The following is a 13,654-nucleotide window of genomic DNA, read 5'->3' as shown; positions in this document are numbered from 1 at the left end:
GGTGTCAGCTTAATGAGCTGAACTTGACACACTTTTCCAGATTTTTAGATTTTAAGGTTATGTTTGTCTGGTTGCTACATCTGTTTAGGAATCTTACATATGTCTGGGAAAAAATACATAGTTAGAGGCCAGATTCTTTCTTATTAAATGGCTTTGAGGGTCTGTGCTGACGTTTTTGCTTACTGTGATCTCTAGCTTTGAAAAAATACTATTAGAATGTGAGTTCTTTGACTTGTGACATGTAATAGGACATTTTGACTCCTCTAGTCTAAAAATGTTGGATGCCTTTTTTTAAATAGTAGCTTCATCAAGATACAATTTATATCCGTACAGCTCAGCTACTCTGAGTGTACAGGTCAGTGGTTTTTAGTATATTCTCAGAGGTGCACAACTATCACCACAGTCAGTTTTAGAACATTTTTGTTACCCTCAAAAGAAACCCCATACCCATTAGCAGTCACTCCCCATCTACCCTCAACCATCCCAGCCCTGGGCAACAGCTAGTCTCCCTTTGTCTCCATAGACTTGCCTTTTCTGGACTTATCATAGAATAGGAATCACAACAATACGTGGTCTTTTGTGATCAGCTCCTTTATTAACGTATAATATTTTCATAATATTTCATCCATGTTGTAGCATGTATTGTTACTTCATTCCTTTTTATGATTTAATAATATTCCATTGTGTGGACATACCACATTTTATTTGCCCATTCATTAGTTGATGGACCTTTGGATTGTTTTCACTCTGGCTGTTATGAATAACGATGCTGTGAACATTTGTGTACAAGTTTTTGTGTGGACATACATTGTCATTTCCCTTGTCAATCCCTTGGAGTGCGATTGCCGGGTCATATGGTAACTCTGTGTTTAACCTTTTGAGGAACCATCAGTCTGGTTTCCAAAGGGGCCGGGTCACTAGATGTGCATTAGATGTAGTAAGTTGTGTCTGTATTGTTCAGCCAAAAAATGTATTACCTTTCGTCAATAATTTTCCCTTTGGTTGTATTTAATGTAAAGCAGTAGTGTTTGGTTTTTTTTAAGATTTTATTTATTTGTTTATTTATTAGAGAGAGAGACTGTGCACGTGCAGGCATGAGCGTGAGCAGGGGGAAGAGCAGAGGGAGGGGGACAAACAGACTCCGTGCTCAGTTCGATCCCACAACCCTGAGATCAAGAGTCAGCCTGGGCCGAAATCAAGAGTCAGGCACTTAACTGACTGAGCCACCCATGTGCCCCAGCGTTAGTTTTTTTTTTTTTTTTTTTTTTTTTTTTTTTTTTTTAGAGATGTCAGAACCCGAAAATATAACCCCGGGGGTCCAGTGTAGGATTATTCGTAAGTAGTGATTTCCAGTGGAGTGAGACAGTTAATTTTAGAAATGAACAGATACTGAAGTTGGTGTTATGATTCCGTGGGTGATTCAGAGAATCATTTTTAACCTTTAGAACAGATGGTGATGAGAAGACCCTGTTGATGGGTAGGGCTTCTCACCAGACCCAATATTTTGAGTTGTCCCCCCCCCCTTTTTTTTTTAAGATTTTATTTATTTATGTGACAGACAGCCAGCGAGAGAGGGAACACAGCAGGGGAGTGGGAGAGGAAGAAGCAGGCTCCCAGCGGAGGAGCCTGATGTGGGGCTCAATCCCACAACGCCGGGATCACGCCCTGAGCCGAAGGCAGACGCTTAATGACTGCACTACACAGGCACCCCGAGTTGTCCCCCCTTTACAAAGTGAGTTTGTTCTCCTGAGTTGGAGCCCACTAGTGAGCCAACTTTGGGGAGTCAGGAAAGCACATCTTGAGTTAAGAAGATCTTTTCCTTTTGCGATGTTTTGTAAGGCAGATTGGAAGTTTTCTTTGGTCTTTCTCCTGATGATTCAAGAGCAGGACTTTACTCCCTCTATACAGAGCTTGGAATTTCCCAAGTAATTGCTTCTCTCCCCCTGATTCTGTAGGATTCCTTCATCTTCTTGACTTAGGAATGGCCACTTCAGTGTCCATTCGTCTGGCTGAGTCTGTGTGTCTTCCTCGTCTCTGTCTTCAGACCACAGTTAGTGGTGTTGGCTGGCTGTCATTTCCACCCTTGCCATTTTATTCTGTCTCTGATACAAGTTGAAGTTCAAAGTGGGGTATTTTGGGGAAGGGGCAAAGGAAATTTTAGAAAGTCTCTTAGTTCTTCCCATTTAGTTTCAGGAAATAAAAGGGGATTAGGTGGGAGGAGGCCCAGCAAGAAAGGAAGAGTTTACCAAAATCTCCAGTGAGCTAGGAATGGATTCCTCTGGGGGCCAGGCCTCTAGAATTCAAGAGTCAGCAGATCTGAGGGAAGTGACCCTGTGTAAAATTTGAAGCCCTGTCCCGCCAGGTCTTTGAGGCCTGCTGGAAGTACTTGCAGTACTACAGCGCTAGGCTGCTGTAGTTACTGACTCGGAGAATTCTTTGTTGATCTTTCTGCCAAAAATCTTTCTGTGCAGAGTTTTTTTCACACTCTGCCATGTACACACTGAATTTCATTTTCCTGTAAAGTCAATATGTCATCCATCAGCAGGTACTTATTGGGCACCAGCTGAATGCGAGGCATTACACTATACGCGGTGCTGCTATCCGCGGTGGTGTTGCAGGCAGCCGTTCTGTGTGACGCTGGAAATTCCTTATACAGCTGTGGGCAAAGGAGATTGAAAGGAGGGATTATTTTACTCTGTGGTAGATAGGTAATTATTTATGATGCATTTCTTTGGAGCAGGTGTTCCCATTTGAAATGTTTTCACTTAACATATTTCCTATAACTGAGAAAGGCAGGGGGAGATACTCCATATAGGAGAAATATTTCACCAAGTATATTGCTTGCTGCACCTGTGGCAAAGATCCAGCAGGCAGAATGTGACTGCTCTGTGACCAGCAACTCTTTAGTCAGAGGGAGGCAAGAGCTAGAGTCCAGTATTGAAATAAATGTTTGGTGACTTTCAACTGTGTGGGTAGAATTAAAAGGAAGTTAGTTTTGTTAATATAATATTCTACTTCATGATGTCAAACAGAAAATGAACTTCTTTATCCATCTCTTACCACATTGGTCATAGTGGTAAGGGTCTCAGGGACATAATTTAAGACACTAAAAATGTCCCCTTTATCTGGGGTCTTTTTCTGTTGCCCAGGCAAGCCAGGCCAAGACTGGTCTGCCACAGCTCTATGGGAAAAGAAATAAAAGAAACTCTTTTATTATTCACTGATTTCATTCCATCGTGGAACTCTTATTTTTAAAAATTTTGAATTATAACCACTTTTTGAACAGTGGCTTTCAGGAGAATAGGAGAAAACCCCCCCTGGATTTCACTGTCAGAAGTAAGGCTCTGTGTCAGGAATCCAAGAGGTCGTCCAAGAGGCTGGCAGCTCTTCAACAATGGATTTCCACTTTTCTTGTATATAGGTTAGAGAAATCTAAGAAATGAAATATAGGACTGAGTGTTATTGGATGGTAGCTTAGAATCTTATAAGTTTTGCCTTGGCAGGTAATTTGGCATAAATTGTTAATGTAAATCTGGGTTAGTGGTGAAGACGTTATTTTAGTAAAAAAGATAAACTGCTGATTAATTCAGCATAGAACTCAATTACAAATTGAAAGTGTCTCTGCGGGACTCCCGGACCCTAAAGACAGCAGATGTTGAATTGATACTCCAGCATATTTCACAGTGCTATGAAATATTAACATGGTTTATTATACTTGTGTGGTGTGTGATATCAGAAAGGAGGAGGCGGTGGGCATGTGGGTGTGCAAAGCAGCCACACGTTACACATTTGCTAATACACACTCAAGTGTGATGAAGAATTGTAGGAAAGTTCCTTTTTTAAAAGAGAAATAGCTCTGTGTTAAAATTAAGTGTAAAATAACACTTGGGGCTAAATAGTTAAATGCAGTGCCCGTGTACGTTTGTTATACCTGTAAATGCACGTAAAATAAAAATGGCAAACTTACATAAGATCTTTAAATGTTAAATGGGACCACTATTACAGGAGAAGGGGGTACTCGAGCACTTGATCTGTATTTCAGTAACTGTCAACTTTCAAGGGCTGGGAAGTTTTCTTGGGCTGCTGTACTATTTTTACCTTCTGATCTAGAACATATGGTAATTTAATAATGCCCCTGTAATTTGCACAGGCAGAGAAGTTTTGTTTCACAGTTTTCGTAGATCTGTATCAACTCAAGGGGGGAAAAGTCGGCAAATAAGATGTATCAGAAGATCTGAATAAATGGAACCGCCAATGTTTGAAGGGATTAGCAATTTTTAAGAGGCGTGAGTAAAGTTGGCTTCGATGAGATATTTCAAAGCCATTACTACAATTATGACAGGTTTTTTTTTCTTCTTTGCATCATAGCCTAGTCTAGATTTTGCTAGCTGAAGTAAAAACTGTTCCAAAAATAGCCAAATGATTATGGTCAGAACGAACATAGCCTGGATACCTTCTGCTGTTACAAAGGCTTTAAAAGGGGGCGCCTGGGTGGCTCAGTCATTAAGTGTCTGCCTTCGGCCCAGGGCGTGATCCCAGGGTGCTGGGACCGAGCCCCACATCGGGCTCCCTGCTCTGCTGGGAGCCTGCTTCTTCCTCTCCCTCTCCCCCTGCTTGTGTTCCCTCTCTCGCTGGCTGTCTCTTTCTCTGTGTCAAATAAATAAATAAAATCTTTAAAATAAATAAAGGTTTTAAAAAATGGGGCTTTCTCAAAAACCTCAAAATCGGCAAAGGCAGAAGGGTAGTGGGCGAAGAAACCAGAAATTTCTTGGTACCTGTATCACCAGAACATCTTTTATATCCCCATTGAGTCTCCATGAGAGCCTTTATAAACTGTTGAGAGGTGGTGATCATTCAGAGACGTGCAGGGTGGCCATATGTTCTGCTCACCTAAGTTGTACTGATCTCCAGCTGGGTGCCAAGGTCGGTGCTTGGTTATGAGCCATGGTCCCTCCCTTAGTGACATTTACAACTTGGGTGGACCGGCCTACAAGCACGTATTGAAAGTGTGGTGTAAAAAGCACAGGAAAGGTCCATCTGGGGGCGGGGTGCAGAGGTAACACAGACCGGAATTGGTGGAATCCGTCTGGGGACTTTCGGATGGCCTCAAAGCGCATGTGACTCCTTGCTTGAAATTTTTTTTTTTTTTTTTTTTTTTTTGGTATTGGGGTTTGAGGAAGGGGTGGGACAGGGACGCTGCAGAAAAGGAGAGACCCCGGGCCTCACATCATGGTGCAGGGCTGGGGCAGGAGGGAGCTCCTGCTCTTTTTCTCAGTTGTGTAGCCCTGGAAGTTTGGACAGCTGAACGTATTTGGAAATAGGAAAACAAAACTCCAGACAGTGTCCAAAGTCGTCTGGGTGGTCATTTCCTGAGTCGGTGTGGCCTTTTAATTAGCATCCGCTCGTCAGTGTGGGATAAGGCCGAGCTTAGCATCCCTGTCCCTGCGTGTGAATATTTAGTTTAGAAAGCTGCCACGTTCCATTAGACGTGGTTGTGTCTCAGCACTGGGTGCAGGAGCTGTGTACACTTTTCAAATGTCCTTTGAGATTTCCGTTGCAGTGTAATTGGGAGATGCTGGTACTTACTGTGTTGTGCATAGCGGAATGTGAGCTTACCTGCTGTAATGAGACCCCAGCAGCATACCTCGGGAAGGGAGTTCAAGTTTTAACCTTAACAGATAATGTTACTTGTGGGTTTCTGTGAGGTAATTTATACTACTCTCCCCTACCCCTGAAATGATGTAGAAACAAAAATAAGAAAATGATACGAAGTTGTGCTAAATTGACATTTTAAAATTCCACCCAGTAGTATATAGATTTTGGAAACTCTCTGCAGCGGACAGTGGACAGAGCACAGTCACACCTGGAGTCATTGTCGCCCTGTCATGTCGGAGTCTAGTTTTTCTAAACTTGGAACTGTGACGATACCAGAAAAGACTTAAGGGCACATTAACTTTGATTCCTTGACAAATACATTGGTTTCTTTTAACTCAGATAAATTGAATTGGGGTGACAGAGCAGCAAAACCAGGGCATGATGGAAAGTGCGTGCGTGGGCTTTGAAGAGGTCTGGGCGTGAAGATTGATTTTTGCCTCTGGTGTAACCTCTGTAGCCCGAGTTTTTAAAACCTAAACTTCATTCGCAACGTGGGCTCAAGTCAGTACTTGGGATTATTAGTAAACGGCACTCAGGCCTGACAAAAGTTTGTTCTCTTATCCTCTGACTACTCCTTGCCCCAAAATGTCAGAAGAAAATTAAAGTGCACTTGCCTTTCTTGGTCATTTTTGGTGAAGATTTACAATTATGGCCTGATGGGAAAATTCAGTGAAGTGTGGTATCTTTTTTATTGATATACAGGGTGGTCGAAAACCAACTGGACGCATTCTGTTTGCTGAGGGTTTTAGCCGTGTGTTGTAGGGAAATGCAAGCGTTTGAAGGTAGTGCCGATGCAGTGACTTAATAGGCTCTTGCTTTGGGGTTTGCTGAATGTACGCTGTATTAGGTTCATCAGGATGCCCTTAGTTTTACCAGGTGTTAACAAGCATGCTGAATTGGTGGGACGATTGAGTAGCATTATGTAAGCACTATATTTGCAACTTGGAAGAATTTTAGAGGTCAGCTATTTTAAAAAGGTAAACCCGTGAATGGGTTCATCAGTTACACCGAAGGACTAGACGAGCATCATTAGCGATTTTGGGACTAGTTGTATGGAAGTTCTGTTGTCTTGAGTGAAAAAACAAAAAACCATGGGTTTGTGAGTCAGACAAAATTCTGTAGAATCTCAGACTTTCCGGTTGTTGGCTCTGTGCCTTTGGGTTAGTCATTTTCCCTCTCTGAGCCTTTGTTTCCTGGATTTGTAAAATGGACATACAGGTCGTTCCTACCTTAAAGGGTTATTTGGAATAGTGAGTGGAAGAAGTGGAAGAATGTGGGCCTGCACACAGTAATGGAAGTTCTTTTTCTGCCTTCTTGTAGGATATAATTTCTAATGAAATATAATAAGTGAAAATGTGCCACTTAGTACCGTTCTTACTGGCATGGCAGTGAGTTCTGAATGGAACGTGTTCGTGTGAACACAGGGTTTTATGGCCTCATTTTGAATTTCATTTTTAGTACAGGGGCTACTCTCGTGATTGATTTACTTTGAATTGGGAGTTGAAAAAACAGTACTGAGTTATGATCAGTCGCCCCTTGTATTGGTAGTTAGCCTTTTGGTAACGATGTTTGTGAACATCAGAGAAAGGGGAGAGGATCGGGTTAGCACCCATTGTGGATTTCCCGCATACCCGCACTGTGCTAGGAGTTTCTGAGGTGCATGGAGTGCTTTGTTTAATCCTCATGGCCACCACAGTGCTAGATGGTTCCAGGCCTCTTCAGATGAGGAAATTGGGACTTACAGATGTTGACTTTACCACCAGGGACACAGAGTTCCTAAGTAACAGGACTTGGATCTCCTGGGTCTTCATCCTCCCCCAGCCCCACCACTGCAGTCATATTGTGAATACATCCATCAGCTCCAGAAGTTTATGCCCCTTTGGGAGGCTCCCCCCTTCTTCCCAAGAGCCTTACGTAACTGAGAGGGCATCTGAAGGCTGTGTGTGTGCCTGGGATCCTGGGAAGAGGTGATCAGCCTGGGGCCTCACGGAGAAGTGTCCGAGTTGGTAGCATCTCACGATCTCCACGCCCCTCTTTTCCCCTCTCCCCTTATCTGCTCTCTGCTTGTCGGCTTTACTTTGGTCTATTCACTTCTGCTTTCTCATAACTTTCCTTTGCACGTGGCCAAACCCTCATGACCACGATTTTCCCCTAGAACTTCCTTACATTCTTTTGGCTCTTGCCCCCAGAGTTAACCAACCCCTTAGACTCTTTCTACCACACCACAGAGGCCAGACAGGCTAGGTTGAGAGCCCCTGCCACCAGTGAAATGGCATTTACAAGTTGGCGAATGTTCTGGGTTTTTCCACAACAGCAGCTACCGCTGGCTCAGCCTTTATCTTGTCCCTTTTTGGTGACGCCTGTGAGAGTGCCTCCCGCAGCAGCTTACCAGTGTGTGGGACGTATAATTAAGTTAATCATTGTCTCCTATCAACCTACCAGAAAAACAGCTGCCCAGAGGTTATAAAAGGCCTTTCTGTGATGGCTGAGTTTGTTGAGAGTTGGGTCAGTGCCGGGACTGATGCTGGACGTCCAGGCGGCGCCCTCCACTTCCCGACCCCTGCACTCGCACCTAACCCTCACTTCCTTTTTGCTGCAACGGCCTCCCGGTCCTGTTGATGGTCTGCCCGCCCACCCCTGCCCGCCCACCACCCACCATCTCATTGCAAACATTGTAATCCCCTGCTCTCCTCTCCTGCCTCCAGGTTACGGTTTCATGAAGCACAAATCTAACTACATCATTGGCCAGCTTCAAATTCTCCACTTCCTCCCACCGCCTCGCATGCAGGGCCGGCTCCCTATATGGCCCATGAGGTTCTCTGGTATTCAGCCACACCTTTCTCTCCCCACGGTTTTACTGCTTCTGTCACTTCGGCCCCTTGGCATGGCTACCATTTACTTGTATGTCAAGATTCAGCCGCGTCTTCATCACCTGGGCCCCGCGAGACCTCTGTACCCGTATAGTTCTACCATCAGGCCTGCCTCTTAAGACCTCTTGCCACATGGTAGTGAGTTCCTTTTCCTGTTTCCCTTCTGGACTCCACTCTCTTCGGGGCAAGGTCTTTGTCTGTTCGGACCTTACTCCCAGTGCTTAGCACAGTGTCTGCAGAGCACGTAGGATCGGCGCATCAGGACATGTTTGCCGAACTAAGCTGACCGGTACGTTTCTTTCAGGGGTTTTCTGTCACGTGAAACTTGCCTCATGTATGGTCCTTAAACTTCCTCAGACAAAGGTGCTGTGTGCTTCCAGGGCTCTCCTAGTCCTTTCTGACCCTCGTGAGGCTGTAGAAGCAGGACCGTGCGGTGAAACCTAGTCCCCGCAGTAACCTTCCCCTGCGTGCCCTGCCCTCCGCCCTGCCTTCCGTCCTCCACATGGGAGTGTGGCTCTTTCTCATCCTGTTGTGACCCGGGAGCACATGCACTTCACTTTCCCCCCTCTGTGTTCATCTCCAGGAATTTATTGGCAGAGCTCACTGTCCGCCGGAGACAGAGGATATTACGAAGATCTTACTACTACCTGGGGCAGCTGGGCTTTCAGTTGGAGGATTGTTGAGCATATTTCTTACTCTTTCTTTAAACCTAGTCTTGTTTTTTTTCTCTGATTATATTTGATTCACTGCAGCCTTGGAAATATATATTTGTACACACACATGCTGCGAACGCTGATTTCTTCTTCTTGTGGAAAGCAATATGTTCCTGTCTGTCTTGGTCCTTTTCCCTCTGGGAGCTTAGGTGTTTTTCCTTCCATTCGATGTCTCAGAATTCAGCAAGACCTCTTGCCCACCAAGAGGTCTTCCTGTGGCGGGGTACAAAGACGGGCTTCAGCGAGGCAAGGCACTACCCTGGCACTGATCTCCGACTCCCACTCAGACCCAGCCGTGCACCCTCAGCGCATCAGCCAGCTGTTCTAGAGCCTCAGTGTCCTCTGCTCACAGGCGGAGAGGAGGATTAAATAAGTAACATAAACGTTTGGCACAGACCCAGTGGATGTGGTTGGGTGTCTCCTGTTCTCTCACGCCCTGGCCTCTTTCCTTCTGCCGTAGAACTTGCTCACAATTCCGTTCGTAAAGTCCATGTGTCAGGGACATTCCCGTCCCCTTACTCCTCCTAACAGCCCCTGGACAGAGGCATTGTCCCTGGTCTTCCAGCAGGCAGCCCGTGGGCCCCGGAGCTCAGTGCTGTGTCCTCAGTACCCCAGCTGTGCAGCTCTTTTCTTTTTCTGTGGCAGCTGTTTGTGGCCCGTTGTGGCTCTGCACCTCAGACATCTCGTCTCCTGGCCCTGAGTTGTGATCAGCCATTCGCATCCTTCCGTGATCTGGCACAGGCCAAGTTGGCAGTGGCGTGGTCGGCAATCCCTTGAACGTGAAACACCCTGTCCCATCCCTGCTGAAAACCCCTTAGATCACTCTGCACGCACAGCACATGTGCCCTTCCATATTTGCATCACCCAGATCCCGGGTGCCAGAAAAGCTGTAGGGGATAGGAGTGGCCGCGCCCCCTAGACCTTGAAGACACAGTCACTGCCTCACTCCCCACTCTGGGCGCACTCAGCACCGGCTGCACCGCAGTTACACCCAACAGTCCCAGGTGTTCACACAGGCGGCCGTGTTTACCCGAACAGCTCAAGCCAAAACCAAAACTCAGACACCTTTGCTTTTGTCACGTAGCCCAGTCTGAAAAAATACTAAATTAACCTTTTCCACTGTAAAATATGTGGCCACACATGGGATACATTATGTCTGACAGAGTGCAGGAAGCATTCTGCTTGCGGGGGGACTGTTTTAAACACTTTTTGAGCTCTTTAAATTTTATTTAACCATCAGCCATGAATGACTCCTTCAGGCCGCATCAGTGGCATCGGCAGAACCTCCGTGTGTCCACAGGCCACTACGGGACACTGTGTGTAAACCTCTTCCTCGCACGTGTTTACCTGTCTTGGAGCGCTCTTGGTCCCTGGTCCCCAGTTGGGGCTGGGGCGCTTTTGGAACTACCCCTTTCGGTATGATCCGCCTCGTAACTCATTTCACTTTTCCGTTTGGCAAAGCCAAGAATGCATTTGAAATTGATGTGTCATGTTTTCATTTGTGGACGTGCATGCCGAGCCCCGTGCTAGCTGCCCGGGGTACCGGCAGGGAGACGGGGTGGTTGGGTTCCTCTTGTTAGAGCCCAGACTCTTCGCCACACCCGGGCTTCTAAGCTGCCCCACTGCAGATCATCAGAGCAGTAGCGGTTTTTGCTATTTTAAATCAAAGTGACAAAAGATAATGCGGGCTTTCCAAGATGAATTTGAACTGCTTCTGTTCTCATTGGTTAAAATTCTTAGTTTTTAGTAAAGGAGCACACTGTTGTGAACTAAATGGTCCTTGCAGATTTCATAGCAACTAGGAAAACTGATGGGAGCTGTGAGAGGGTCCGGCTGTGACATCCCCGTCTCTCTTTCCCTGGAGCAGAGGTAGGAGAGCCACTGTCCCCCGACTTCCTGCGTGACGGTGGGATGGAAGGCAAAGGGATGCATCTGCAGTGCCCCAGAGGACAGTAGGGCCAGCGGAGCTCTGTCCTTTGTGACAAAGGCTGTTTCTTCTGTCTTCAACTCCTTTAATGTCAGCACCTCAGCTGCATAAATGGGCTATATTTTCCAGCCAATAAGCAGTTTTCTTTCTTTTTAAATTCTTTAAAAATTTTTAGGTACAGGTCAGTTGTTTTAAATCACTTGCCAAGCACATAGTTTCACATTCCAAAGCTGTATCTAAAATAGTGTGTTAGGCTTTCCATCAAGTGCATATTTAATGTTTTGCCTGCCCCTAATGTAAGTAAAACGCTGTACAGAACGCATAACCGAATGGTGGAACAGAGAGGGCTTATTTAGAGAGTATTGATTTGATGCTGAGCCGTCCAGGGTGCCCATTGGCTGGGGCACCTGCATTTTACTCTGGTGACATTCCCCATCTAAAAATCACTTAAGTGAGAAGAGAAATTCGATTGTAGCTGTAGACAAGAATAATGTGGAAAAAGTTCTCTGCACCACGGTGGACGCGAGGTGATCTATCAGTTTGTGAGTGTCGACAAAATGCAACTCTCCAGATAACAGGTTTAAAGTAAAGATTTAATACAGTCTCCATCTCCTATGATGTTGCAGTGACAGTTTAAAACTCATTCTCTAAATCTCAGCAGACTTTATAGCTAGCAGTGGGCCAATATAAAGTTTAATAGCATTACAACACATAAATCATCTTTTAAAGATGCTACTGGTAGCTCCAATATTAAATGCAGACAATCGCCTGTGTTATAAATAATTTATCAAACACCATTTCAGATTAGCCTTCCATGCTGAGTTATTTATTTTAGCCTTTTCTGTACGATTCCTAAGGCACTTTTTGAAAGATCCATTACTGGTCAGTTTAATGAACTTGGGGGTCTGTTTTGTCCCCTCAAGCACTCGGGTACAGCTGTGGTGACCATTACATGGCCGACGTGGACCTCTTTGTGCCTTTTACAAGTGCTGCCCATTTGTCATGTAGCGGTAAATGGAGCTGCACATTGGAGTCCAGGGACACATTGCACGACGCAGTGATGGAGACAAACAGATAGCTCTATAAAGTGCTGCTTGTCACCGCTGACTTGTACTGCACTACATCACTCTGACTGTAATCTCATTTAAGAAGCAGGGGCGGCCCCGGGGACTGATATTCCCGGTTAGTTTGGTCTTTGTAGCCATAAAGCAGGAAGTGCTCCTTTTATATTCTCTGAACTTTTAGGGAGTGTGCTTTTTGCTTGGATTAATTATTACAGGAACTTCTTCACAGAACTGTGTGCAGATTTGTCAGCAGGTTTGTTTGGACCTTCTCCTGGCCTGGGGTTTGGTCCGGGCAGTCACTGCTTCCAGATAAATTTTGTCTCAGTGTTTCCAGAAGCCCTCTGGCTTGTTTTCTTAAGTAAGTTACTTTTTATTAAGCAACAGCTGTGTGCCAGACACTGTAATAGGTGCTTTCTGTACCTTATTTCTAATTCTTGCAGCAGTCCTTTGGTAAATCCTAATTTATCGTCACTGTACGACAAGGGAGGAGAGTGAATTCGGAGAGGTGGAGTGACTTGCCCAAGGTTGCACAGCAGTAAGTAGGACACAGGATTCAGCCCCAGTCTGCCTCCGCATCTGCCAGATTAACCTTTAATCGCCAGGTGGTGCTATTGTGGCCGAGTGTCTCACAGTAAAAGGAAGCAGCCATTGGGTCGGAGGGCCTTTTTTCTGTTAGCCAAGATGAGTCCTGCTGGTCCGTGTGCATACTGAATCCAAGTTCCCTTGTGACTCGCAGTGTAAATCCACGAGCAGCTGGCCAGGGGAGGACGCCGGCCTGGCAGTGGGCAACAGCATGGCACCTGGGTCTGCTCAGCTGGGGCCACGGGCTCTGCAGGGCCCTCGTCAGAGTCCCTCGGTAGCAGCTGTCCCCGGGCAGATGCTGCTCAGAACTCGGGTCACCCTGCAGCTTCCAGAAAAGGGAGGTGTAATTTCCCTAGGAAGAAGGAATCCTAAAGGAAGGAACAATGCTTCCTGCATTTATTGTGGGCCAGAGACAGATAAAAATGTGGTGTTTTCCCCACCTCTTGCTTTCAGATGGTGGTTCTTCTCAATGGTTTTCTTAAATATTTGAGAGAACGTGTTAAAGACAAGAGTTGTTTAATTGTGAAACTCCACTATAAAGAAAACACAGTATGAATATGCCCAGTAGCATATTTGCATATTTGTCTAGAATTCTGAGTGTGGAAATATGGTGGTAAAGACAGTGTTTGACATATGAAGCATTTCCTGGAACATAGTAGGTGTCTCTAAATATTTGTTGAAGACATTAACTGTGTAAGTAAGGGGTAGACAATAGAGCCTTGGTAAATTTTCACCCTGTTTGCCTTTTGAGGGTTTTTGCTTGGGGTGGGGGATATGTGAAATAAGACATGGGTTCTTTTTTAAGATTTATTTATTTATTAGAGAGAGAGAGAGTGCTAGCGG

The 13,654-nt window shown here is 45.4% G+C and overlaps 1 protein-coding gene across 4 annotated transcripts in view; it reads left to right on the top strand.

Moving 5' to 3' along the window:
• The window catches only part of PSMB7 (proteasome 20S subunit beta 7), a 59,399-nt gene that overhangs the window by 39,237 nt on the left and 6,508 nt on the right, over window positions 1-13,654 (top strand). The gene's annotated exons all lie outside the window — the stretch shown is intronic.

This window comes from Ailuropoda melanoleuca, chromosome 7 (genome assembly GCF_002007445.2).
Source record: "Ailuropoda melanoleuca isolate Jingjing chromosome 7, ASM200744v2, whole genome shotgun sequence".
Taxonomy (NCBI): Eukaryota; Metazoa; Chordata; class Mammalia; order Carnivora; family Ursidae; genus Ailuropoda; species Ailuropoda melanoleuca.
Note: the sequence above shows the minus strand (reverse complement) of the source record. Positions and strands in the feature narration are given on the sequence as shown.